The 26499-nt window shown below is 42.9% G+C and overlaps 8 non-coding genes across 8 annotated transcripts; 4 read left to right on the top strand and 4 right to left on the bottom strand.

Annotated features, from left to right (window-relative positions):
• Positions 1 to 7922: 7922 nt before the first annotated feature.
• Positions 7923 to 7984, bottom strand: LOC130363420 (U7 small nuclear RNA). Its single transcript, XR_008891829.1, has one exon. It is a non-coding gene; the product is annotated as a U7 small nuclear RNA (small nuclear RNA).
• Positions 7985 to 9781: 1797 nt separating this feature from the next.
• LOC130363440 (U7 small nuclear RNA) lies at positions 9782 to 9843 on the top strand. Its single transcript, XR_008891847.1, has one exon. It is a non-coding gene; the product is annotated as a U7 small nuclear RNA (small nuclear RNA).
• Positions 9844 to 11126: 1283 nt separating this feature from the next.
• On the bottom strand, positions 11127 to 11188 carry LOC130363439 (U7 small nuclear RNA). The gene has a single exon (XR_008891846.1). It is a non-coding gene; the product is annotated as a U7 small nuclear RNA (small nuclear RNA).
• Positions 11189 to 16779: 5591 nt separating this feature from the next.
• LOC130363452 (U7 small nuclear RNA) lies at positions 16780 to 16840 on the bottom strand. The gene has a single exon (XR_008891858.1). It is a non-coding gene; the product is annotated as a U7 small nuclear RNA (small nuclear RNA).
• Positions 16841 to 17102: 262 nt separating this feature from the next.
• Positions 17103 to 17164, top strand: LOC130363438 (U7 small nuclear RNA). The gene has a single exon (XR_008891845.1). It is a non-coding gene; the product is annotated as a U7 small nuclear RNA (small nuclear RNA).
• Positions 17165 to 18814: 1650 nt separating this feature from the next.
• On the top strand, positions 18815 to 18877 carry LOC130363413 (U7 small nuclear RNA). The gene has a single exon (XR_008891822.1). It is a non-coding gene; the product is annotated as a U7 small nuclear RNA (small nuclear RNA).
• A 6978-nt stretch (positions 18878 to 25855) lies between these two features.
• LOC130363447 (U7 small nuclear RNA) lies at positions 25856 to 25917 on the bottom strand. The gene has a single exon (XR_008891854.1). It is a non-coding gene; the product is annotated as a U7 small nuclear RNA (small nuclear RNA).
• Positions 25918 to 26177: 260 nt separating this feature from the next.
• LOC130363436 (U7 small nuclear RNA) lies at positions 26178 to 26239 on the top strand. The gene has a single exon (XR_008891844.1). It is a non-coding gene; the product is annotated as a U7 small nuclear RNA (small nuclear RNA).
• The last annotated feature ends 260 nt before the right edge of the window (positions 26240 to 26499 follow it).

The following is a 26499-nucleotide window of genomic DNA, read 5'->3' as shown; positions in this document are numbered from 1 at the left end:
ATTGAATGCAGACCACGCTGACTTGACAGATGACAGGGACTGACTTGACTCATAAAGCTGGGACTTTATCTTACATGACTTGATGGCGGCTGCAGGACTGGACTTTGAGGTCCCAACACTCTGGATACACAGACTAGACAAGACTGCACTGGACCTCAGCAGAAGAGAGAGAAGCTCCACCCAGGGCTTATATGGGGGAGACCAGCAGGGAGCCCATAGGTCATCCCTAGGTCATCCCTAGGATCACCTGATCACTGGTACCTCCTGGGTAACAATCACATGACATAACTCTTAAAGATGCAACACGTTTTATAATACAATACACTGCGGAACATATGTACAGGGGGGAAACAAGTACAAGGGACTCTGGGGACACTGAAGGAGGCTGCCTGACAGGACAGCAAGGGTACGGGGTAACATCTCCCATACTGAACCGCCACACATGGAGGGGGCGTGGCCTCATGTCCCCGTCTCGGAGGCAGTGCCCGGTACAGACTGCCGGGGGCTGCACCAAGATTGCTGGGTCCCCAGTGATCATACATCTTATCCCCTATCCTTTGGATAGGGGATACTGTGATGTCCCAGTACAGGACATGGTCCTGCACTACACTTACGCCCTCTCAGGTTGAGTCGTCGGTGACCTGGGGCTCTCCTGCAGTGTCTCCCCTGCTGTTATCATAGTTACATAGTGTTATTTATTGTATTATATGTATAGCCAGTATAAAAGAGCTTTGGAGTTATCACTATAGCCAGAGAGCACCAGCTTAACACATGACCCGCAGCTTGGCCTATGAGCTTCTAGTACCGCCCCTCTTTATAAGGAAGGGAGGAGCTGTAATCTGCCTCTTTTTGGCTTGTTATTCCAGTCTATGTCTGCTGTCACTACCTACAGTCCGGTCTATGTCTGCTGTCACTACCTACAGTCCAGTCTATGTCTGCTGTCACTACCTACAGCCCGGTCTATGTCTGCTGTCACTATCTACAGTCCAGTCTATGTCTGCTGTCACTACCTACAGTCCGGTCTATGTCTGCTGTCACTACCTACAGTCCAGTCTATGTCTGCTGTCACTACCTACAGCCCGGTCTATGTCTGCTGTCACTATCTACAGTCCAGTCTATGTCTGCTGTCACTACCTACAGTCCGGTCTATGTCTGCTGTCACTACCTACAGTCCGGTCTATGTCTGCTGTCACTACCTACAGCCCGGTCTATGTCTGCTGTCACTACCTACAGTCCGGTCTATGTCTGCTGTCACTACCTACAGTCCGGTCTATGTCTGCTGTCACTACCTACAGTCCGGTCTATGTCTGCTGTCACTACCTACAGCCCGGTCTATGTCTGCTGTCACTACCTACAGCCCGGTCTATGTCTGCTGTCACTACCTACAGTCCGGTCTATGTCTGCTGTCACTACCTACAGTCCGGTCTATGTCTGCTGTCACTACCTACAGTCCGGTCTATGTCTGCTGTCACTACCTACAGTCCGGTCTATGTCTGCTGTCACTACCTACAGTCCGGTCTATGTCTGCTGTCACTACCTACAGTCTAGTCTATGTCTGCTGTCACTACCTACAGCCCGGTCTATGTCTGCTGTCACTACCTACAGTCCGGTCTATGTCTGCTGTCACTACCTACAGTCCAGTCTATGTCTGCTGTCACTACCTACAGTCCAGTCTATGTCTGCTGTCACTACCTACAGCCCGGTCTATGTCTGCTGTCACTACCTACAGTCCAGTCTATGTCTGCTGTCACTACCTACAGTCCGGTCTATGTCTGCTGTCACTACCTACAGCCCGGTCTATGTCTGCTGTCACTACCTACAGCCCGGTCTATGTCTGCTGTCACTACCTACAGTCCAGTCTATGTCTGCTGTCACTACCTACAGTCCGGTCTATGTCTGCTGTCACTACCTACAGTCCAGTCTATGTCTGCTGTCACTACCTACAGCCCGGTCTATGTCTGCTGTCACTACCTACAGTCCGGTCTATGTCTGCTGTCACTACCTACAGTCCGGTCTATGTCTGCTGTCACTACCTACAGCCCGGTCTATGTCTGCTGTCACTACCTACAGTCCGGTCTATGTCTGCTGTCACTACCTACAGTCCGGTCTATGTCTGCTGTCACTACCTACAGTCCGGTCTATGTCTGCTGTCACTACCTACAGCCCGGTCTATGTCTGCTGTCACTACTTACAGTCCGGTCTATGTCTGCTGTCACTACCTACAGTCCGGTCTATGTCTACTGTCACTACCTACAGTCCGGTCTATATGTCTGCTGTCACTACCTACAGTCCGGTCTATGTCTGCTGTCACTACCTACAGCCCGGTCTATATGTCTGCTGTCACTACCTACAGCCCGGTCTATGTCTGCTGTCACTACCTACAGTCCGGTCTATGTCTGCTGTCACTACCTACAGCCCGGTCTATGTCTGCTGTCACTACCTACAGTCCGGTCTATGTCTGCTGTCACTACCTACAGTCCGGTCTATGTCTGCTGTCACTACCTACAGCCCGGTCTATGTCTGCTGTCACTACCTACAGCCCGGTCTATGTCTGCTGTCACTACCTACAGTCCAGTCTATGTCTGCTGTCACTACCTACAGTCCGGTCTATGTCTGCTGTCACTACCTACAGCCCGGTCTATGTCTGCTGTCACTACCTACAGCCCGGTCTATGTCTGCTGTCACTACCTACAGTCCGGTCTATGTCTGCTGTCACTACCTACAGCCCGGTCTATGTCTGCTGTCACTACCTACAGTCCGGTCTATGTCTGCTGTCACTACCTACAGCCCGGTCTATGTCTGCTGTCACTACCTACAGCCCGGTCTATGTCTGCTGTCACTACCTACAGTCCGGTCTATGTCTGCTGTCACTACCTACAGTCCAGTCTATGTCTGCTGTCACTACTTACAGTCCAGTCTATATGTCTGCTGTCACTACCTACAGTCCGGTCTATGTCTGCTGTCACTACCTACAGCCCGGTCTATGTCTGCTGTCACTACCTACAGCCCGGTCTATGTCTGCTGTCACTACCTACAGCTCGGTCTATGTCTGCTGTCACTACCTACAGTCCGGTCTATATGTCTGCTGTCACTACCTACAGCCCGGTCTATGTCTGCTGTCACTACCTACAGTCCGGTCTATGTCTGCTGTCACTACCTACAGTCCGGTCTATGTCTGCTGTCACTACCTACAGTCCGGTCTATGTCTGCTGTCACTACCTACAGCTCGGTCTATGTCTGCTGTCACTACCTACAGTCCGGTCTATATGTCTGCTGTCACTACCTACAGCCCGGTCTATGTCTGCTGTCACTACCTACAGCCCGGTCTATGCCTGCTGTCACTACCTACAGCCCGGTCTATGTCTGCTGTCACTACCTACAGTCCGGTCTATGTCTGCTGTCACTACCTACAGTCCGGTCTATGTCTGCTGTCACTACCTACAGTCCGGTCTATGTCTGCTGTCACTACCTACAGCCCGGTCTATGTCTGCTGTCACTACCTACAGTCCGGTCTATGTCTGCTGTCACTACCTACAGTCCGGTCTATGCCTGCTGTCACTACCTACAGTCCGGTCTATGTCTGCTGTCACTGCCTACAGTCCGGTCTATGCCTGCTGTCACTACCTACAGTCCAGTCTATGTCTGCTGTCACTACTTACAGTCCAGTCTATGTCTGCTGTCACTACCTACAGTCCGGTCTATGCCTGCTGTCACTACCTACAGTCCAGTCTATGTCTGCTGTCACTACCTACAGTCCAGTCTATGTCTGCTGTCACTACCTACAGTCCGGTCTATGTCTGCTGTCACTACCTACAGTCCGGTCTATGTCTGCTGTCACTACCTACAGTCCGGTCTATATGTCTGCTGTCACTACCTACAGTCCGGTCTATGTCTGCTGTCACTACCTACAGTCCGGTCTATGTCTGCTGTCACTACCTACAGTCCAGTCTATGTCTGCTGTCACTACCTACAGTCCGGTCTATGTCTGCTGTCACTACCTACAGTCCGGTCTATGTCTGCTGTCACTACCTACAGTCCAGTCTATGTCTGCTGTCACTACCTACAGTCCAGTCTATATGTCTGCTGTCACTACCTACAGTCCGGTCTATGTCTGCTGTCACTACCTACAGTCCAGTCTATATGTCTGCTGTCACTACCTACAGTCCGGTCTATGTCTGCTGTCACTACCTACAGTCCGGTCTATATGTCTGCTGTCACTACCTACAGTCCGGTCTATATGTCTGCTGTCACTACCTACAGTCCGGTCTATGTCTGCTGTCACTACCTACAGTCCGGTCTATATGTCTGCTGTCACTACCTACAGTCCGGTCTATATGTCTGCTGTCACTACCTACAGTCCGGTCTATATGTCTGCTGTCACTACCTACAGTCCGGTCTATGTCTGCTGTCACTACCTACAGTCCGGTCTATGTCTGCTGTCACTACCTACAGCCCGGTCTATGTCTGCTGTCACTACCTACAGCCCGGTCTATGTCTGCTGTCACTACCTACAGTCCGGTCTATGTCTGCTGTCACTACCTACAGTCCGGTCTATGTCTGCTGTCACTACCTACAGTCCGGTCTATGTCTGCTGTCACTACCTACAGTCCGGTCTATGTCTGCTGTCACTACCTACAGTCCGGTCTATGTCTGCTGTCACTACCTACAGTCCGGTCTATGTCTGCTGTCACTACCTACAGTCCGGTCTATGTCTGCTGTCACTACCTACAGGCCGGTCTATATGTCTGCTGTCACTACCTACAGCCCCGTCTATGTCTGCTGTCACTACCTACAGCCCGGTCTATATGTCTGCTGTCACTACCTACAGTCCAGTCTATGTCTGCTGTCACTACCTACAGCCCGGTCTATGTCTGCTGTCACTACCTACAGTCCGGTCTATATGTCTGCTGTCACTACCTACAGTCCGGTCTATGTCTGCTGTCACTACCTACAGCCCGGTCTATGTCTGCTGTCACTACCTACAGTCCAGTCTATGTCTGCTGTCACTACCTACAGTCCGGTCTATATGTCTGCTGTCACTACCTACAGTCCGGTCTATATGTCTGCTGTCACTACCTACAGTCCGGTCTATATGTCTGCTGTCACTACCTACAGTCCGGTCTATATGTCTGCTGTCACTACCTACAGTCCGGTCTATATGTCTGCTGTCACTACCTACAGTCCGGTCTATGTCTGCTGTCACTACCTACAGTCCGGTCTATGTCTGCTGTCACTACCTACAGTCCGGTCTATGTCTGCTGTCACTACCTACAGTCCGGTCTATGTCTGCTGTCACTACCTACAGTCCGGTCTATGTCTGCTGTCACTACCTACAGTCCGGTCTATGTCTGCTGTCACTACCTACAGTCCGGTCTATGTCTGCTGTCACTACCTACAGTCCGGTCTATGTCTGCTGTCACTACCTACAGTCCGGTCTATGTCTGCTGTCGCTACCTACAGTCCAGTCAAGCCTCAAGTCAATTATCTAAAGTCTATTACAAGTATTATTGGTCCCAGCAAGCTGTGAGGTCCTTCTGTGTTCCTGGCCACCTCTCTGGGATTCTGGCCGAGCTGTAGAGACTATAACACTTGTCTGACCTCAGTAAAACCTCCATTAAACCATAACTGGTTATGGACAGTCATTTCACTGCCTAGCCATTAGAATAGCGGAGATATCGTTTGGATGGTTCCCAAAAACCATTCTGGCATCATGAACATTAGGGGTTAATACCATCTGCCCCATCCACCTAAAGCGCTACACCCCGTGGTCCCGCCATTCACCGTGGCTCACCACAATAAGATGTATAAAGCTGGAACATCCCTTTAAGCAGAGTATGGAGCAGCTACACTATTAAAGAAAAAACCTCTAACGTCGCAATGAAAAGTCTCTAAACAGCAACGGAGACAAATCTACACCACAAAAACAGGATAAACTACCCGAATTATTTGTATGTGAACGGAGACAAATCTACACCACAAAAACAGGATAAACTACCCAAATTATTTGTATGTGAACGGAGACAAATCTACACCACAAAAACAGGATAAACTACCCGAATTATTTGTATGTGAACGGAGACAAATCTACACCACAAAAACAGGATAAACTACCCGAATTATTTGTATGTGAACGGAGACAAATCTACACCACAAAAACAGGATAAACTACCCGAATTATTTGTATGTGAACGGAGACAAATCTACACCACAAAAACAGGATAAACTACCCGAATTATTTGTATGTGAACGGAGACAAATCTACACCACAAAAACAGGATACCCTACCCGAATTATTTGTATGTGAACGGAGACAAATCTACACCACAAAAACAGGATAAACTACCCGAATTATTTGTATGTGAACGGAGACAAATCTACACCACAAAAACAGGATAAACTACCCGAATTATTTGTATGTGAACGGAGATCACGGCCGCGTATAAAACTCTTCTGTTCTGTTATTATAATGAAATATTCAGTAAACGTTCAGTATTCGGTGACATTGAAGTCCTGTGATGGTTCCTCTTATGCAGGTTCAGGGCTCAGTGGGTGATCTCTGGACGCTGATCTCTGTAACACTGATCTCTCCTCCTCCTACTTTATGTCTCACTCTTCCCTCTTGTTCTTATAGTAGAAGGACTCACACAACAACTTGTTGGCGTCTCTTTATAAACAGGCACCCGGTGTTGTAGGAGAAGCCTAATGGTCACGCGCACCTCCCCTAGACCTCCAGGAGGCGAATCTGAAAAACCCTTGTGGACGAAACACAGGTACAGAGTGAACACATAGGGGGAGATTTATCAAAACCTGGGGAAAAGTTGCCTGTGGGGGATGGTGAGTGGCTAAAAGGGTCACTCACTCCTCCCTCCCATCAAGTTTGAAAGAATGTGTAGAAGATGGCACCTCCGGAGAGACTACACCCAAGATGATAAGATCCACATGCTGGATGAGGAACATGTGCAGGTGGAAGAAACCAATCACAAGGAAGTACCATTTGCTGAATGGGTGTCAGTGTAATTTCTTCTATCCTTTATATATTGATTCTGACCCCTAATTCAAAAGGGGGCAGATCCATTTCATGCCTAGTTGCCCATAGCAACCAATCAGATCATGTCTTTCATTCTGCAGAGATTTTGTTAACAATGAAAGAAGTGATGGGATTGGTTGCTATGGTCTGAGGTTGCTATGGGCCAAGGGGTAACTTTTCCTCCGTACAGGTTTTGATAAATCTCCCCCATAGGGGGAGATTTATCAAAACCTGTATGGAGGAAAAGTTGCCCATAGCAACCAATCACATCACTTCTTTCATTTTTCACAGGCCTTTTCAAAAATGAAAGAAGCGATCTGATTGGTTGCTATGAGGAGAAATAATCAGATGTGTAATCGTAGAGGGAAAACAAAATGTTCTCAAATTGACCAACAAACAGAAGGTCGGGATACTATAGGTGAGGGGTCAAGGTCATCACTCGGCGGGATCCCACCACCAACGGGGGTCACTCGGGGAGGGGGGAATTTATCAAGCAAATTAGAGCAACTTTTTTTCCCTACATTTGTCACATGTTTGGCGCAGACATTTTTTTCACTGACGTTTTGCAACATTTAGGTTACAACATTTCAGTGTTTGCCTTGTTATTTCGGGCGCAAGGAGGTCTGCAAAGGTGCAAATTTACTCCAAACCAGACCACAAATGGCGCCACACAGCCATTGTGAGGGAAGGTTTATTCTGCACCATAGTTATCGAATGCGGCGAGACACTATGATAACTATGGCGGCAAATAATCAACGAACGCAAATCACATGACATTATCGGTACTTCTTCCTTGAGAAGCTTTATAAACCATTAAAAACCATTAATATCTGACAACCACAACTATTGTCTATGGAGACATCACCATTTTATCTTCTGATCTTCACCAAACATTTGGGGCTTCTCAGCATTTGCCAAAAAGCTTTTAAACAAATAGTAAAAGAGCTAAAAACACCAATGACCTGGAGCGTTCTACCCGACCTCCCCTCCCCCGATCACCATCAATATCATGGAGACCACACAACACTGATGTAGGGTGCGATCACACTACGTTCCTGCCCCCATTAACCCCTTAAGGATGCAGCCAATTTTATTTTTGCATTTTTGTTTTTTCCTCCTCGCCTTCTGAAATTCATAACTCCTTAATATTTCCATTCCCAGACCCATATGGGGGCTTGTTTTTTGTGGGACCAGTTGTACATTGTACTGACATCACAAATTTTACCCTAAAATATATAGTAAACCCCCCCCCCTCCCCCCCCCCCCAAAAAAAAAAAATTTGTGTAAGGAAATTTTAACGAAAATCATAATTTTGCAAATTTGGGGGGTTTCGTTTTCGCACTGTACACTTTACGGTAAAAATGTACATGTTTTCTTTTTTCTCTGGGTCAATACGATTAAAATGATCCCCATGCTTACATACATTTCTATTATTGTACTGCTTTAAAAAAATCTCAAACAGTTTTTTACAAAATCAGTATGTTTACAATTGCCCTATTTTGACCAACTCTAACTTTCTTATTTTTCTGTATTCAGGGATGTTTCAGGGCACATTTTTTGCGCCATGATCTGTAGTTTGTTTTGGTACCAGATTTGCGTATATGTGAATTTTTGATCGCTTTTTATTAAAAAATTTTGCAGTTTGATGTGACAAAAAAGCAGAAATGTTTGACTTTTTTTTTTTTTACGTTTACACCGTTCGCCATAGGGGATTATTAACATTATATTTTTATAGTTCAGACATTTACGCAAGCAACGATACCAAATATGTTTATTATTTATCATTTTTTAAGGTTTTTATTTATTAATATGGGGGAAAAGGATGATTTAAAACTTTATTGGGGAAGGGGATTTTCAAATTTTTTTAAACTTTTTTTAAAACTTAAAAAAAAAATTATTTTACACTTTCTTAGTCTCCACAGGGGACTATTTATAGCAATCATTATATTGCTAATACTGTTCAGTGCTATGCATAGGGCATAGCACCAATCAGTATTATTGGTGATCTTCTGCTCTGGTCTGCTGGAAGGCAGATCAGTGCAGAAGACCCCGGGAGACGGATGGAAGCAGGTGACAGGACCTCCGTCCGCCATCTTCGCTGATGTGATCCCGGCAGCAGTGCCGCAGGCGATCAGATCAGCCATTATAAGTGCCACACTGCCATGATCTGTATTGATCACGGCATCTGAGGGGTTAATGGCAGACATCAGCGCGATCGCTGATGTCCGCCATTACCAGCGGGTCCTCCGGGAATGAAGCGAGCGCAGCTCCTGCGCTCATATCACAGCCGCGCTGTAAATGTGCGGCGCTGTGCGCTAAGAGGTGCTACATTTACAGCGCATGTCCTTAAGGGGTTAATCGTATCCGTTGGCCTGATGTATACTGTTAGTGTGAGGAGTGGACCCCGTTCACTTCTATGGTCCTGGTCACCTAGTGGGAGATTTATCAGATCGCTACTTTCATTTTGCAGAGGCCTTGTTAAAAAGAAAAGCAGCGATCTGATTGGTTGCTATGGGCAACTCAGCATCTTTTCCTCTGTACTGGTATTGGAAAATCTCCTCTCCCCCCCCCCCTAGTGTTTTCTTTCCGCTATTGCAAAATTTCAAAAGTTGAAAGCCGCCATTATGAGTCCATAGCAGACGTGTCCTGCACAGAGTCACTAGGGGGGATCGTACCCTAAATGTGTGTTGTGTGGTCTCCATGATATTGATGGTGATCGGGGGAGGGGAGGTCGGGTAGAACGCTCCAGGTCATTGGTGTTTTTAGCTCTTTTACTATTTGTTTAAAAGCTTTTTGGTAAATGCTGAGAAGCCCCAAATGTTTGGTGAAGAATAGATTGGGATATTGTTGTGTAATAATCTGACAATCCTGTGAATGAGGCGGTTGGGACAGTTGTCTGATATTAAGTCTTATAGGTCCCTGTCCAGTAATCCCACCAACCAGTACTGCACTGAGTTGGAGCATTTTGTGGGTTTGGGAGTGAATCAGGGTCACATGACAAAGAAATAATCAGATGATATCAAGTGCCCTATAACACCTACGTATCACTCACCTCCCCAAAAGCGCCCACAGGAATCTCATCATTAACCCCTTAAGGATGCAGGGTTTTTCCGTTTTTGCTTTTTCAGTTTTTCCTCATCACCTTGTAAAAGTCACAACTCAATTTTGCACATAAAATTCCATATTATGGCTTATTTTTTTTTGCGTCACCAATTCTACTTCACAGTGACATTAGTCATTTTACCAAAATATCCACGGTGAAATGGAAATAAAATGAATTGTGCGACAAAATTGAACAAAAAGTGCTATTTTGTAAGTTTTGGGGCTTCCGTTTCTACGCCGTACATTTTTCGGTAAAAATGACACCTTCTTTTTATTCTGTAGGTCCATACGATTAAAATGATCCCCGACTTATATAGGTGATTTTGTCGCACTTCTGGAGAAAATCATAACTACATGCAGGAAAATGTATACATTTAAAATTGTCATCTTCTGACCCCTATAACTTTGTTATTTTTCTGCACATGGGCCGGAATGAGGGCTAATTTTTTGCGCCATGATCTGAAGTGTTTAGCGGTACCATTTTTGTACTGATCGGACTTTTGATCGCTTGTTGTTCATTTTTTCATGATATAAAAAGTGACCAAAAATACACTATTTTGGATTTGGGATTTTTTGTCCCACAACAGAGATCTGGACTGGACCTCCACTCACTCTCCTCCCTGTCCAGACAGACCCGGGGGAGCAGGGTAGGAGGCCCCTGATTGGTCAAAGTGCTCATGTGGTTCTCTGTGCATCCTCCTGCACAGACAAGATAAACTCTTTATAAGACAATGAGACATATAAGCGCATTCATCATTGGAAATCACAGTATAATAAATTACAATTCATATACATGTAAAACCTGAGCAGACATGATTAAGTGACATCCACCTGACAGGAAAGGTGGACAAGTGTGGTCCACACTGTGGCACCACACAGATCTAACACTTGTTTTTAACCTAAAGCTTTCTAAAAACCAACAACATCTGAAACAGTTAAAAATACTATAACCAGCAACATATATCACCATTTTATATTCTATTCTTCACCAAACATTTGGGGCTTCTCAGCATTTACCAAAAAGCTTTTAAACAAATAGTAAAAGAGCTAAAAACACCAATGACCTGGAGCGTTCTACCCGACCTCCCCTCCCCCGATCACCATCAATATCATGGAGACCACACAACACACATTTCTTATCTGAGGAGAAATCATCACACAATATAAATCTCCTCCAGATAATAGATCAGACAGGGAGAAGATCAGCTGATCCCTTCATATAGAAGGATCTGGAAAAGATAAGAAATGTGTGTTGTGTGGTCTCCATGATATTGATGGTGATCGGGGGAGGGGAGGTCGGGTATAACGCTCCAGGTCATTGGTGATTTTAGCTTTTTTTTTTTTTTTTTTTTTTTTTTTTATTATTATTATTTGTTTAAAAGTAGTTTTTGACAAATGCTGAGAAGTCCAAAATGTTTGGTGAAGAATAGACTGGAATAATGAGTAATAATTGGAGATTTTTCTAGTGTTTTTGATGAAAAATATAGAATTTATTAAAGACCAGAGGTGAATATTATGCTATTTCTTCTTTACTAGCTCATATGGCAGCAAACAATGGGTTTAAAAAAAAAAACTTAGTGTAATCATTGTCTTATAAAGAGTTTATCTTGTCTGTGCAGGAGGATGCACAGAGAACCACATGAGCACTTTGACCAATCAGGAACCTCCTACCCTGCTCCCCGGGTCTGTCAGACAGGGAGGAGAGTGAGTGGAGGTCCAGTCCAGATCTCTGTTGTGGGACAAGAGGATGAGGATTCCCTGATGGATCTAAAAGAATTGATTGAAAGCAAGAAAGACGAGGGTTATCTGTGCACATTCTGGGAATCTGAGGGAACAGAGCTTGAGTTGGCCACCAAGGAGTTATGATGAGCAGAGTCGATTTCAACATCCAAGTTTGGAGAAGAAGTCGTGGAATCAATGCAAAGGGAGGAAACGCATAAAGAATTCCCTGAGGCCAAATTTGATGGAATGCGTCCACTCCTGAAGCTTCTGGATCTGGGCGCCAACTGAAAAATGTTGGAAGTTGTCGATTGAGTCGAGATGCGAACAAATCTATTTGAAGGGGACCCCATAGATTGTTGATTTTCAGAGAAAATGGAAGGATCCAGATGCAAATCACTGTAATCAGAAAGGAAACATGAATTCCAATCCGCAACAGAGTTTGAGAGACCAGGAAGGTATTCCGTTTTGGGGACAATATCCTTGTCCAAGCAGAAATGCCAAAAATCTTTTGTAATATCAGCTAAAATTTTTGATCTTGTGCCACCCAGACGATTGACATACTGAACCGCAGAGATGTCGTCCATCTTCAAGAGGACACAACAATGAGATCTGTCTTTGATAAAACTCTTCAAGGAAAAAAATCCTGCCAGGAGTTCTAAACAATCGATATGTAATGAAGATTCTTCTGTGGATAAAGGATCGCAGCGAGCTCCCCAACCGAGAAGACTCGAATTGGATTCTATAATGAGGTCCGGAAGAGAATGAAAGATGGCTTTTCTATTCCAAGATTCTATGTGGTTTAACCACCAAAGTAATTTGTCCCTTGTTTCGTGAGTAAGAGATATCAAATCCATGTAACCCAGACCTTCTCTCAAGGGTGGAATTGTAAGACGTTGAAGAGCTTGAATCAAGGCTGAAAGTAGTCCTACGATTCGGGCAATGGCTCTCAAAGACATCATCTGCTTGTGCAGGACAGAATGAATCTCCCTTCGGATAGTCTTCAACCTCCTGGAAGGAAGACACAAGGTTGCTAGATTGGTGTTGATCATGAATCCCAAAAACTCTACCTCCCTTGAAGGGGTCAGAACGGATTTTTTGAAATTGATTAGAAATCCCAAATCTGTCAATAAGGACAGAGTCCAATGCATATGAAGATAACATAGGGAACGAGACTGAGACATAATAAGGATATCATCTAAGTATATGATCAGACGGACACCTCGACTTCTGAGCATAGCTACTACAGGCTTCATTATTTTTGTGAAGCACCAAGATGCAGAAGCTAAACCGAATGGGAGGCAATTGAATTGCCAAATTAGATTTTTCCATAAAAACCATAGGTAATCTCTTGAATATGGATGAATCAGAACCGTTAGATATGCATCCTTCAAATCTATTTTTATCAGCCAATCTCTGTGGCGTAGTAAATCTCTTAGTTAATTAATCCATTCTGAGGTTGATAACCGGTCTGTAGCCACCATCTTTCTTTTTCACTAAAAAGATGTTGCTATGAAAGAGATTTGGATGTGGAGAGACCGAAACTATGGCATTTTTTTAATATAATTCGTCTATTTCTGAGTCTACGAGAAGTGGATCTTCCTTTGAAAATCGGATGGGATGAGGAAGATGTGTTTGAAAGGGAAAACTTACAAATTCTATCTGGAATCCTATAATGGCTTGTAACATCCAAGCATCCGAAGTTATCATGGAGCAAACTTGGGAAAAATACTATAATCTGCCTCCTAGAGGAATGTGGGAAAAAGGTGAAAACATTAAACTTACCTGATGAAGGTCTGGACTTGGAAAAGCCAAGTTGGCCTGTGAGCTTCCATGGTCGTCCTCTATATGGGAAGAATGGAGTTTGATGAAATGGTCCTGTAGAGGTCTGAGGTTTGTTAGAATATGAGGACCCTCGGAACTGATTACGGTCTGAGTTAGTACGGCCGGGGAAGTGGCCCCTGCCTCTCCTGGCCCTGGTGAAAACCTTCCTCTGGAAAACTGAGGACTGGGCCTTATCTAATGATGAGAATAAGCCCACGTATTTGTTTAACTCTTTTATAAAAGATTCCCCAAAGAGTAAAGGGTCTTTTGACTCGCCTAAATCAGAGTTGGCTAAATGAGTCAGTTGTGGGTCAAGCCTCATTAAAAGTGAAAGTCTCCGTTCTGAATAGAGGGCAGCATTAGTGTTGCCAAAAAAGCATATAGCTCTCTTGATCCAGCCTCACAAAATAGTCACATCTATGGGTTTATTAGACACTATGGCTTCTTCAGAAAGGTCCATTATCTTTGAGAGAGGTCCCAACACATCCAACAATTTGTCTTGACAGGATTTGAAGGACCTGTCTATACCTTTTTAGGGCTTTTCCCCGCTTTCATAATGTATTTGACCAGAGTAGGGGCAATGTCGGGGGTCAGAGTAGTAATGTCAGGCAATGTTGGGGGTCAGAGTAGTAATATCAGGCAATGTCGGCCTAGGACATTCAGCGTGCAGTTTGTGTGGAGCCATCTTGTATAAGGGCTTTTTAAACCAAACTCTTAAATATTGCGCAACATTAGGGTGAGGAACCCATTCACCCGACCTGGGATGTCTGATTTGGGTCAAAATAAGGTATGTCTTTGCAATCAAGAACTTGATCATCAGAGGTATCAGGTAAGAATAAAAGGTCATCTTCAACCTCTGAAAGGTCTTCGTATTCTGCATTTTGGCCTGAATCATTATGAACTGACAAGTCAGATGAAGAATCACTAGAGGCAATAACATAAGAATCTGGTTTGTTTCTAACAGATCTATGATCCCGTTTATATGGTTCGTCCTCATGGGTTGAGGGACTAGAGTGTATAGGTAAAACACTGGATATTTAGCTTTGCTTAGCATGCGATTCGAAGGGCTACTCCGACCCCAAGACATCTTATCACGGGGGACCCGCCGCTGGGGACCCCTGCAATCTAGCATGCAGCATCCACCTGTAAGCACTGCAGAAAGCGCTTGAGGCTCCAAGTCTTATGCCTCCCAACTACAGGGACGGAGTCTCGTGATGTCACAACTCCGCCCCCATGTGGCATCACACCCCGCCCCCTCAATGCAAGTCTATGGGAGGGGGTGTGACGGCCGTCCCCTCCCATAGACTTGCATTTAGACGTGCATGATGTCACACAGGGGTGGAGTCGTGATGTCACGATACTCCGTCCCCGTGGTAGGGAGGCATAACACTGAGAGCCTCCAGCGCTTCCTGCAGTGCTTACAGGTGGGTGCTGCATGCTAGATTGCAGGGGTCCACAGCGGTGAGTCCCCCGTGATCAGACATCTTACCCCTATCTTTTGGATAGGGGATAAGATGTCTTGGGGCCAGAGTACCCCTTTAATAACAGATACTTGATCCCTTACGCCCTTAGAGCGTTTCTTGGACACATTATCCAAGGGATCGTCTTGACAATGATGCCTCTTATGTGACACCTTACCAATGTACTCATCCGCTGACCAATAAGTATCAGAAGGAGTAGCAGAAGGGGCAGCAGTGCGACAATGCAGAGGCTCTGGTGGCAAATACATAATTAAATACAATATATATGAATAAATGTAGAGAAAATCTTCCATCAACTTTACTCATGAAATGAGCAGCAAAGAAGATATTTCAGTTGGGATTTTACCATATATTAGATGTTGCCGTAATATGATTGGCTGTTCACATATATTGTGCGAATGATTACACTAAGTTATTGTGCACTACACTATGGTTTTTCTTTAACCCTTAGTTTGCTGCTATATGAGCTACTAAAGAAGAATTAGCATAATATGAGTCTCCAGTCTTGTAATAAAATCTGACAATCCTGTGAATGAGGCGGTTGGGACAGTTGTCTGATATTAAGTCTTATAGGCCCCTGTCCCGTAATCCCACCAATCAGTACTGCACTGAGTTGGAGCATCTTGTGGGTTTGGGAGTGAGTCTGGGTCACATGACAATGAAATAATCAGATGACATCAATGTCAAGTGCCCTATAATATCTACATATCACTCACTTCTCAAAATCCATAAAGATGTCTCCCCACAAAAGCGCCCACAGGAATCTCATCATTAAACGAACATTTTTGTGAATTGGTAGATTCAAGGTTACAAGCATCGGTGCCCTTTATGCCGCCCATACAAAGCTTTGGGGAGTATTGGAATAACAATGACCATCAGTTAGCTTTTTCCCTACATAGTAATGAGGTGGAAATCTATTTTCTGAGTTTGACATTGGTAGGGGATGTGACTCAAGGCAAAATACTTACCTCTACTTATAGAAAAGAAATGGCAACCAGTTCCATCTTACTGGCTAACTCCTGTCATCTGGAGCATGTGGTCAAAAATCTTCTGGTTTGGGAGATGATCAGAGCCCGAAGAAACTGCAAATGAGGACTCTGGACAGACTTGATGGATGAACAGGTCGGCGGGATCCTGTGAAGGGTGATGTCACTTAGGAATAAAGCTGGTTGCAGCAATTGGGTCTCTTAGTCCTCGTGTGATGAGGTACAAGTCCCACAACAGAGATCAGGACTGGACCTCCACTCACTCTCCTCCCTGTCCAGACAGACCCGGGGGAGCAGGGTAGGAGGTCCCTGATTGGTCAAAGTGCTCATGTGGTTCTCTGTGCATCCTCCTCTTTATAAGACAATGAGACATATAAGTGCATTCATCAATAGAAATCACAGTATAATAAATTACTAATCATATACATGTAAAACCTGAGCAGACATGATGAAAAGACACCCACCTAACAGGATAGGTGGACAAGTGAAATCCACACTGGAGCACCACACAGATATCACTTGTTTAAAACCAAAAAACTTTCTAAAAACCAACAACATCTGAAATAAACAAAATTATTACAACCAACAACACATCAACCACAGACGTCACCATTTTATATTCTATTCTTCACCAAACATTTGGGGCTTCTCAGCATTTGCCAAAAAGCTTTTAAACAAATAGTAAAAGAGCTAAAAAACACCAATGACCTGGAGCGTTCTACCCGACCTCCCCTCCCCCGATCACCATAAATATCATGGAGACCACACAACACACATTTCTTATCTGAGGAGAAATCATCACACAATATAAATCTCCTCCAGATAATAGATCAGACAGGGAGAAGATCAGCTGATCCCTTCATATAGAAGGATCCGGAAGAGATAAGAAATGTGTGTTGTGTGGTCTCCATGATATTGATGGTGATCGGGGGAGGGGAGGTCGGGTAGAACGCTCCAGGTCATTGGTGTTTTTAGCTCTTTTACTATTTGTTTAAAAGCTTTTTGGTAAATGCTGAGAAGCCCCAAATGTTTGGTGAAGAATAGATTGGGATATTGTTGTGTAATAATCTGACAATCCTGTGAATGAGGCGGTTGGGACAGTTGTCTGATATTAAGTCTAATAGGCCCCAGTCCAGTAATCCCACCAACCAGTACTGCACGGAGTTGGAGCATCTTGTGGGTTTGGGAGTGAATCAGGGTCACATGACAATGAAATAATCAGATGACATCAAGTGCCCTATAACCCCTACATATCACTCGCTTCCCAAAATCCACAAAGATGTCTCCTCCCCAAAAGCGCCCACAGGAATCTCATCATTAACCCCTTAAGGATGCAGGGGTTTTCCGTTTTTGCATTTTCATTTTTCACTCATCACCTTGTAAAAGTCATAACTCAATTTTGCACATAAAATTCCATAATATGTTTTTTTTTTTTTTTTGCATCACCAATTCTACTTCACAGTGACATTAGTCATTTTACCAAAATATCCACGGTGAAATGGAAAAAAAATTCATTGTGCGACAAAATTGAACAAAAAGTGCTAATTTGTAAGTTTTGGGGGCTTCCATTTGTACGTAATACATTTTTCGGTAAAAATTACACCTTCCCTTTATTCTGTAGGTCCATACGGTTAAAATGATCCCCTACTTATATAGGTGATTTTGTCGCACTTCTGGAGAAAATCATAACTACATACACGAAAATGTATACATTTAAAATTGTCATCTTCTGACCCCTATAACTTTTTTATTTTTCTGCACATGGGCCGGAATGAGGGCTAATTTTTTGCGCCGTGATCTGAAGTTTTTATCGATACCATTTTTATACTGATCGGACTTTTGATCGCTTGTTATTCATTTTTTCATTATATAATAAGTGACCAAAAATACACTACTTTGGATTTGGGATTTTTTGTCCTACAACAGAAATCTGGACTGGACCTCCACTCACTCTCCTCCCTGTCCAGACAGACCCGGGGGAGCAGGGTAGGAGGCCCCTGATTGGTCAAAGTGCTCATGTGGTTCTCTGTGCATCCTCCTGCACAGACAAGATAAACTCTTTATAAGATAATGAGACATATAAGCGCATTCATCATTGGAAATCACAGTATAATAAATTACAATTCATATACATGTAAAACCTGAGCAGACATGATTAAGTGACATCCACCTGACAGGAAAGGTGGACAAGTGTGGTCCACACTGGGGCACCACACAGATCTCACACTTGTTTTTAACCAAAAGCTTTCTACAAACCAAAAACATCTAAAACAGATAAAGATACTATAACCAGCAACATATATCACCATTTTATATTCTATTCTTCAGCAAACATTTGGGGCTTCTCAGCATTTACCAAAAAGCTTTTAAACAAATAGTAAAAGAGCTAAAAAAAAAAAAAAAAAAAAACCACCAATGACCTGGAGCGTTCTACCCGACCTCCCCTCCCCCGATCACCATCAATATCATGGAGACCACACAACACACATTTCTTATCTGAGGAGAAATCATCACACAATATAAATATCCTCCAGATAATAGATCAGACAGGGAGAAGATCAGCTGATCCCTTCATATAGAAGGATCCGGAAAAGATAAGAAATGTGTGTTGTGTGGTCTCCATGATATTGATGGTGATCGGGGGAGGGGAGGTCGGGTAGAACGCTCCAGGTCATTGATGTTTTTAGCTCTTTTACTATTTGTTTAAAAGCTTTTTTGGCAAATGCTGAGAAGCCCCAAATGTTTGGTGAAGAATATACTGGGATAATGTTGGGTAATAATTGGAGGTTTTTCTAGTGTTTTTGATGGAAAATATAGATTTTATTAAAGAACAGATATGAATTTTATGCTATTTCTTCTTTACTAGCTCATATGGCAGCAAACAAAGGGACAAAAAAACCCATAGTGTAGTCATGTGGGCAATATATGTGAACAGCCAATCATATTAGGGCAACATCTGATATATGATAAAGTCCCAACTGAAATATCTTCTTCTCTGTAGCGAAGATTAAGTATCCAAAATTAGGTAAAACAGGAACCGGAAGAATAAAACTTGACAACGAAGGATCTATCCAGAAAACGGAATAACAGCAGAAAAAATGAACAGTAATTCTGCTGAAAAGAGAGAAAAAACGGCGACAAAATGGGAAGGGTAATAGGGAGGGATAATATTCGCCTCCTGTCTTTAATAAAATCTATATTTTCCATCAACAAGACCAGGAAAGTCTCCAATTTTATTACAAGACTGGAGGCTCATATTATGTATATTTAAAGCTAAACATTAGAAAACACTATAATGTGGAACAATATTAAAATATAATATAAAATATAAGATACAAGCAGAGACGTGAGGAGAAGGTTTAAAATAGAAAGTGCGAAAAGTGAACTCAGAAGACCAATCAGCTGCTTTGAGAAGGTCAGATAAAGAACCTCCAGCCGGGAATACTTTGGTGGACATAGCGCTTCTAGTAGAATGAGCCTGAAAAATCGATTAATTAATGGTGCATTAGGCCTTTCTAGAATCAATAGAGGGGGAAAGAAAATGTAAAATGTTAAAGATAGAGGAATGAATGGGATCCAGATCCCGTTGTGAGCACCAATGTACCCAAAGTTTCCAGGCAGATCGGTAAGCTGACTTGGTACCTGGGGCCCAAGCTCCTGATAAGAGTTCTTTAGAAGATTGAGAAAGTTTGAATAAAGATGAGGAAGGCCCGATATCTGCCATGCAATTAGACACAGAGGGGGAGATTTATCAAGCTCTTTAGACTGGTTTTTCTCTAAATTTGTCGCATGAAAAGTCGCAGTCTATTTTTGTGCGACTTTTCTGCGACTTTTGCTGTAGAGGATTTTTAGTCCATGATGCATGCTTGTCTATTTTAGACAGAAAAATGCATTGGTGCTGAATTTATCAAGTGCGACTTTTATGCGACAAGTCGCATCTGCCCAAAATACGCTGAAATGTCAGACCATGCTGGAGCAGGTCTAAATGCAGTTTAAGCTGTAGATCCTGAAGTCTGTGCACAGAATTTATCAAGGGCTGTGAGACCTTTGATAGATTAGGTGCACAATAGACAGGAGACTACCACATTCTATGTGGTTTAACCACCAAAGTGATTTGTCCCTTGTTTCGGGAGTTCGAGATATCAAATCCATGTAACTCAGATCTTCTCTCAAGGGTTGAATTTTGAGATGTTGAAGAGCTCTGTAGTGAAGGGGAGCCGGAAAAATGGCTTGAATCAAGGCTGAAAGTAGTCCTACGATTCGAGCAATGGCTCTCAAAGACATCATCTGCTTGTGCAGAACAGAATGAATCTCCCTTCGAATAGTCTTCAACCACCTGGAAGGAAGACGCAAGGTTGCTAGATTGGTGTTGATCATGAATCCCAAATACTATACCTCTCTTGAAGGGGTCAGAACGGATTTTTAAAAATTGATTAGAAATCCCAAATCCGTCAATAAGGACAGAGTCCAATGCATATGAAGATAACATAGGGAACAAGACTGAGACATAATAAGGATATCGTCTAAGTATATTATTAGACGGACACCTCGACTTCTGAGCATAGCTACTACAGGCTTCATTATTTTTGTGAAGCACCAAGATGCAGAAGCTAAACCGAATGGGATGCAATTGAATTGCCAAATTAGATTTTTCCATAAAAACCATAGGTAATCTCTTGAATATGGATGAATCAGAACCGTTAGATATGCATCCTTCAAATCTATTTTTATCAGCCAATCTCTGTGGCGTAGTAAATCTCTTAGTTAATTAATCCATTCTGAGGTTGATAACCGGTCTGTAGCCACCATCTTTCTTTTTCACTTAGAAGATGTTGCTATGAAAGAGATTTGGATGTGGAGAGACCGGAACTATGGCATTTTTTTATATAATTCGTCTATTTCTGAGTCTACGAGAAGTCGATCTTCCTTTGAAAATCTGATGGGATGATGAAGATGTGTTTGAAAGGGAAAACTTACAAATTCTATCTGGAATCCTATAATGGCTTGTAACATCCAAGCATCCGAAGTTATCATGGAGCAAACTTGGGAAAAATACTATAATCTGCCTCCTAGAGGAATGTGGGAAAAAGTTGAAATCATTAAACTTACCTGATGAAGGTCTGGACTTGGAAAAGCCACGTCGTCCTCTATATGGGAAGAATGGAGTTTGATGAAATGGTCCTGTAGAGGTCTGAGGTTTGTTAGAATATGAGGAGCCTCTGAACTGATTATGGTCAGAGTTAGTACGGCCGGGGAAGTGGCCCCTGCCTCTTCTGGCCCTGGTGAAAACCTTCCTCTGGAAAACTGAGGACTGGGCCTTATCTAATGATGAGAATAAGCCCACGTATTTGCTTAACTCTTTTATAAAAGATTCCCCAAAGAGTAAAGGGTCTTTTGACTCGCCTAAATTAGAGTTGGCTAAATGAGTCAGTTGAGGGTAAAGCCTCATTAAAAGTGAGCGTCTCCATTCTGAATAGAGGGCAGCATTAGTGTTGCCACAAAAGCACATAGCTCTCTGGATCCAGCCTCGCAAAATAGTCACATCTATGGGTTTATTAGACACTATGGCTTCTTCAGAAAAGTCGAATATCTTTGAGAGAGGTCCCAACACATCCAACAATTTGTCTTGACAGGATTTGAAGGACCTGTCTATACCTTTTTTAGAGCTTTTCTCCACTTTCATAATGTATTTGACCAGAGTAGGGTCAATGTTGGGGGTCAGAGTAGTAATGTCAGGCAATGTTGGGGGTCAGAGTAGTAATGTCAGGCAATGTTGGGGGTCAGAGTAGTAATATCAGGCAATGTCGGCCTAGGACATTCAGCGTGCAGTTTGTGTGGAGCCATCTTGTCTAGGGGCTTTTTAAAACCAAACTCTTAAATATTGAGCAACATTAGGGTGAGGAACCCATTAATCCGACCTGGAATGTCTGATTTGGGTCAAAATAAGGTATGCCTTTGCAATCAAGAACTTGATCATCAGAGGTATCAGGTAAGGATAAAAGGTCATCTTCAACCTCTGAAATGTCCTCGTATTCTGCATTTTGTCCTGAATCATTATGAACTGACAAGTCAGATAAATAACCACTAGAGGCAATAACATAAGAATCTGGTTTGTTTCTAACAGATCTATGATCCCGTTTATATGATTTGTCCCCTCATGAGTTGAGAGACTAGAGTGTATAGGTAAAACACTGGATATTTTGCTTTGCTTAGCATGCAATTTGAAGGGGTACTCCGGCCCCAAGACATCTTATCCCTTTTCTTATCCCCTATCCAAGACATCTTATCCCCTACGTCACGACTCCGCCCCCATGTGGCATCACGCCCCGCCCCCTCAATGCAAGTCTATGGGAGGGGGTGTGACGGCCGTCCCCTCCCATAGACTTGCATTTAGGGGGCGGGCATGATGTCACACGGGGGTGGAGTCGTGACGTCACGATACTCCGTCCCCGTGGTAGGGAGGCATAACACTGAGAGCCTCCAGCGCTTCCTGCAGTGCTTACAGGTGGGTGCTGTATGCTAGATTGCAGGGGTCCACAGCGGTGGGTCCCCCGTGATCAGACATCTTATCCTTTGGATAGGGGATAAAATGTCTTGGGGCCGGAGTACCCCTTTAATATGAGATACTTGATCCCTTACGTCCTTATAGCGTTTCTTGGACACATTGTCCAAGGGATCGTCTTGACAGTGATGCCTCTTATGTGACACCTTACCAATGTACTCATCCGCTGACCAATAAGTATCAGTAGGATTAGACATATGAGATCTAAAGGATTTTTGGTGGGCAGACTGGGACATAGCGGCTGCTACGGATTTTCCTATAGAGTCCTGTATAGAGGACATAGCATGTTTGACAGCAGAATGAATAGATTTATTATTAGATCATTTATGTGATCCTCATTAACATATGGGACTTCTATGATGTCAGTCACAGGAATGTCCAAGTCATCAGAGGCCATATTGAAATAATTTAATAAATATTTAATGCCTATCTATAAAGATCAATAATATAAATAAATATTAATACATATTAATAATAATAAATATGATCAAATAAATAGGTAAAATATATATACTTAATTTTTTTTTATCAATAAATAGATGTAAGGATATATATATATATATATAGATATATATGAAAAGACCTGAAATATTCTTCCCAATACGGGGTCTTAATATACAATGGATGTAATGTATATATATTTTTGACCAGACAGGGGCAGCAGTGCGACGATGCAGAGGCTCTGGTGGAAAATGCGAGATCTAGAACGTAACAGCTAATAAGTAGCTGCGCAACAAATCTCGCGAGACCGCCGGAGAAAATAAAGTGCGTCACCAGTGTAACGGACGATAGTAGAAGATAGGAGAGGGCGCGCGCACGGAGCAACGCTAATAACGGCGAAACCAAGTGAGTATGAAAAAGGGGGGGGGGGGAAAGATGTATATAAATGTTTAATTAAATATGAAAGTGTAAATAGGGGAACATAAATGGGGAAAGAAAAGACAATGTGATAAGAACGGCAATGAGGAAAGAGAGAATCACGAGGAGGCAATAATGAAATATGATAAGAAATAAAATATAAGATAATGAGAAGTAATGGATAAGACACCAACATATATAAATATATATATGTATATATACAAGGATTAAAATAAGAATAAATAAATATTGAAATAATTAAATAAACAAATATATACAAAATAAAAAGAAATTAAAGAAAAAACATAATTAAATACAATATATATGAATAAATGTAGAGAAAATCTTCCATCAACTTTACTCATGAAATGAGCAGCAAAGAAAATATTTCAGTTGGGACTTTACCATATATTAGATGTTGCCTTAATATGATTGGCTGTTCACATATATTTTGCGCATGATTACACTAAGTTATTGTGCACTACACTATGGTTTTTCTTTAACCCTTAGTTTGCTGCTATATGAGCTACTAAAGAAGAATTAGCATAATATGAGCCTCCAGTCTTGTAATAAAATCTGACAATACTGTGAATGAGGTGGTTGGGACAGTTGTCTGATATTAAGTCTTATCGGTCCCTGTCCAGTAATCCCACCAAACAGTACTGCACTGAGTTGGAGCATCTTGTGGGTTTTGGAGTGAGTCAGGGTCACATGACAATGAAATAAGCAGATGACATCAATGTCAAGTGCCCTATATTGGGGGTCCAAATATGCCGGCCATACAAAGCTTTGGGGAGTTTTTCAATAACAATGACCATCAGTTAGCTTTTTCCCTACATAGTAATTAGTGTTGAGCGGCATAGGCCATATTCATATTCAAATTCACGATATTCGTCATATATTCGCTAAATTAGCATATTTGTAATATTCACGTTTTATTTTCGCATATGCGAAAATTCGCGCATGCGAAAATTTACAAATATGGAAATTAGCATAAACAAAAATTAACATAAGCGAAAATTCGCATATGCAAATTTTCATATGTGCGAAAATTCGCACGCCAGTCTCACACAGTAGTATTACAGCCTTCTTTACACCACACAAGCTGGAAGCAGAGAGGGGTGATCACTGTGATGTGTACTGTGATAAAAAAATAAAAATAACGAATATTCGTAATTACGAATATATAGCGCTATATTCGCGAATATTTGCGAATTCGCGAATATGTGATATTTGCGAATAAGATTCGCATTGCAAATATTCGCGAGCAACACTAATAGTAATGAGGTTGAAATCTATTTTCTGAGTTTGACATTGGTAGGGGATGTGAATCAAGGCAAAATACTTACCTCTACTTATAGAAAAGAAATGGCAACCAATTCCATCTTACTGGCTAACTCCTGTCATCTGGATCACATGGTCAAAAATCTTCCGGTTGGGGAGATGATCAGAGCCCAAAGAAACTGCACCACAAATGAGGACTCTGACAGGGAGGTGAGGGAAATGACAGCACGATTGGAGAGTAGAGGTTATAAAAAATGGCCCCTTAAAGGGGTTCTCTGCGGCTAAACATCCTATCACCTATCGAAAGGACAGGGGATAAGATGTCTGATTGTGGGGGTACCACTGCCAGGGCCTCCCGTGAGCTCCCGCAGCACCCAGCATTCTAAACAAACTTCAGGTTCCTGCGGCAGTGGTCGTGATGTCACAGCCACACACCCTCACACACCGGACTGGTGTCTGGACAGACTTGATGGACGAACAGGTCGGCGGGATCCTGTGAAGGGTGATGTCACTTAGGAATAAAGCTGGTTGCAGCAATTGGGTCTCTTAGTCCTCGTGTGATGAGATACAAGTCCCACAACAGAGATCAGGACTGGACCTCCACTCACTCTCCTCCCTGTCCAGACAGACCTGGGGGAGCAGGGTAAGAGGCCCCTGTTTGGTCAAAGTGCTCATGTGGTTCTCTGTGCATCCTCCTGCACAGACAAGATAAACTCTTTATAAGACAACGAGACATATAAGAGCATTTATCAATGGAAATCACAGTATAATAAATTACTAATCATATACATGTAAAACCTGAGGAGACATGATGAAAGGACACCCACCTAACAGAGTAGGTAGACAAGTGAGATCCACACTGGGGCACCACACAGATATCACTTGTTTCTAACCAAAAAACTAAGAAACTTTCTAAAAAACCAACAACATCTGAAATATACAAAAATATTACAACCAACAACACATCAGCCACAGACATCACCATTTTATATTCTATTCTTCACCAAACATTCGGGGCTTCTCAGCATTTACCAAAAAGCTTTTAAACAAATAGTAAAAGAGCTAAAAACACCAATGACCTGGAGGGTTCTACCCGACCTCCCCTCCCCCGATCACCACCAATATTATGGAGACCACACAACACACATTTCTGATCTCTTTCGGATCCTTCTATATGAAGGGATCAGCTGATCTTCTCCCTGTCTGATCTATTATCTGGAGGAGATTTATATTGTGTGATGATTTCTCCTCAGATAAGAAATGTGTGTTGTGTGGTCTCCATGATATTGATGGTGATCGGGGGAGGGGAGGTCGGGTAGAACGCTCCAGGTCATTGGTGTTTTTAGCTCTTTTACTATTTGTTTAAAAGCTTTTTGGTAAATGCTGAGAAGCCCCAAATGTTTGGTGAAGAATAGATTGGGATATTGTTGTGTAATAATCTGACAATCCTGTGAATGAGGTGGTTGGGACAGTTGTCTGATATTAAGTCTTATAGGCCCCTGTCCAGTAATCCCACCAACCAGTACTGCACTGAGTTGGAGCACCTTGTGGGTTTGGGAGTGAATCAGGGTCACACGACAATGAAATAATCAGATGACATCAAGTGCCCTATAACACCTACATATCACTCGCTCCCCAAAATCCACAAAGATGTCT

The sequence above is a fragment of the Hyla sarda genome, chromosome 3 (genome assembly GCF_029499605.1).
Source record: "Hyla sarda isolate aHylSar1 chromosome 3, aHylSar1.hap1, whole genome shotgun sequence".
NCBI classification, from domain to species: domain Eukaryota; kingdom Metazoa; phylum Chordata; class Amphibia; order Anura; family Hylidae; genus Hyla; species Hyla sarda.
Note: the sequence above shows the minus strand (reverse complement) of the source record. Positions and strands in the feature narration are given on the sequence as shown.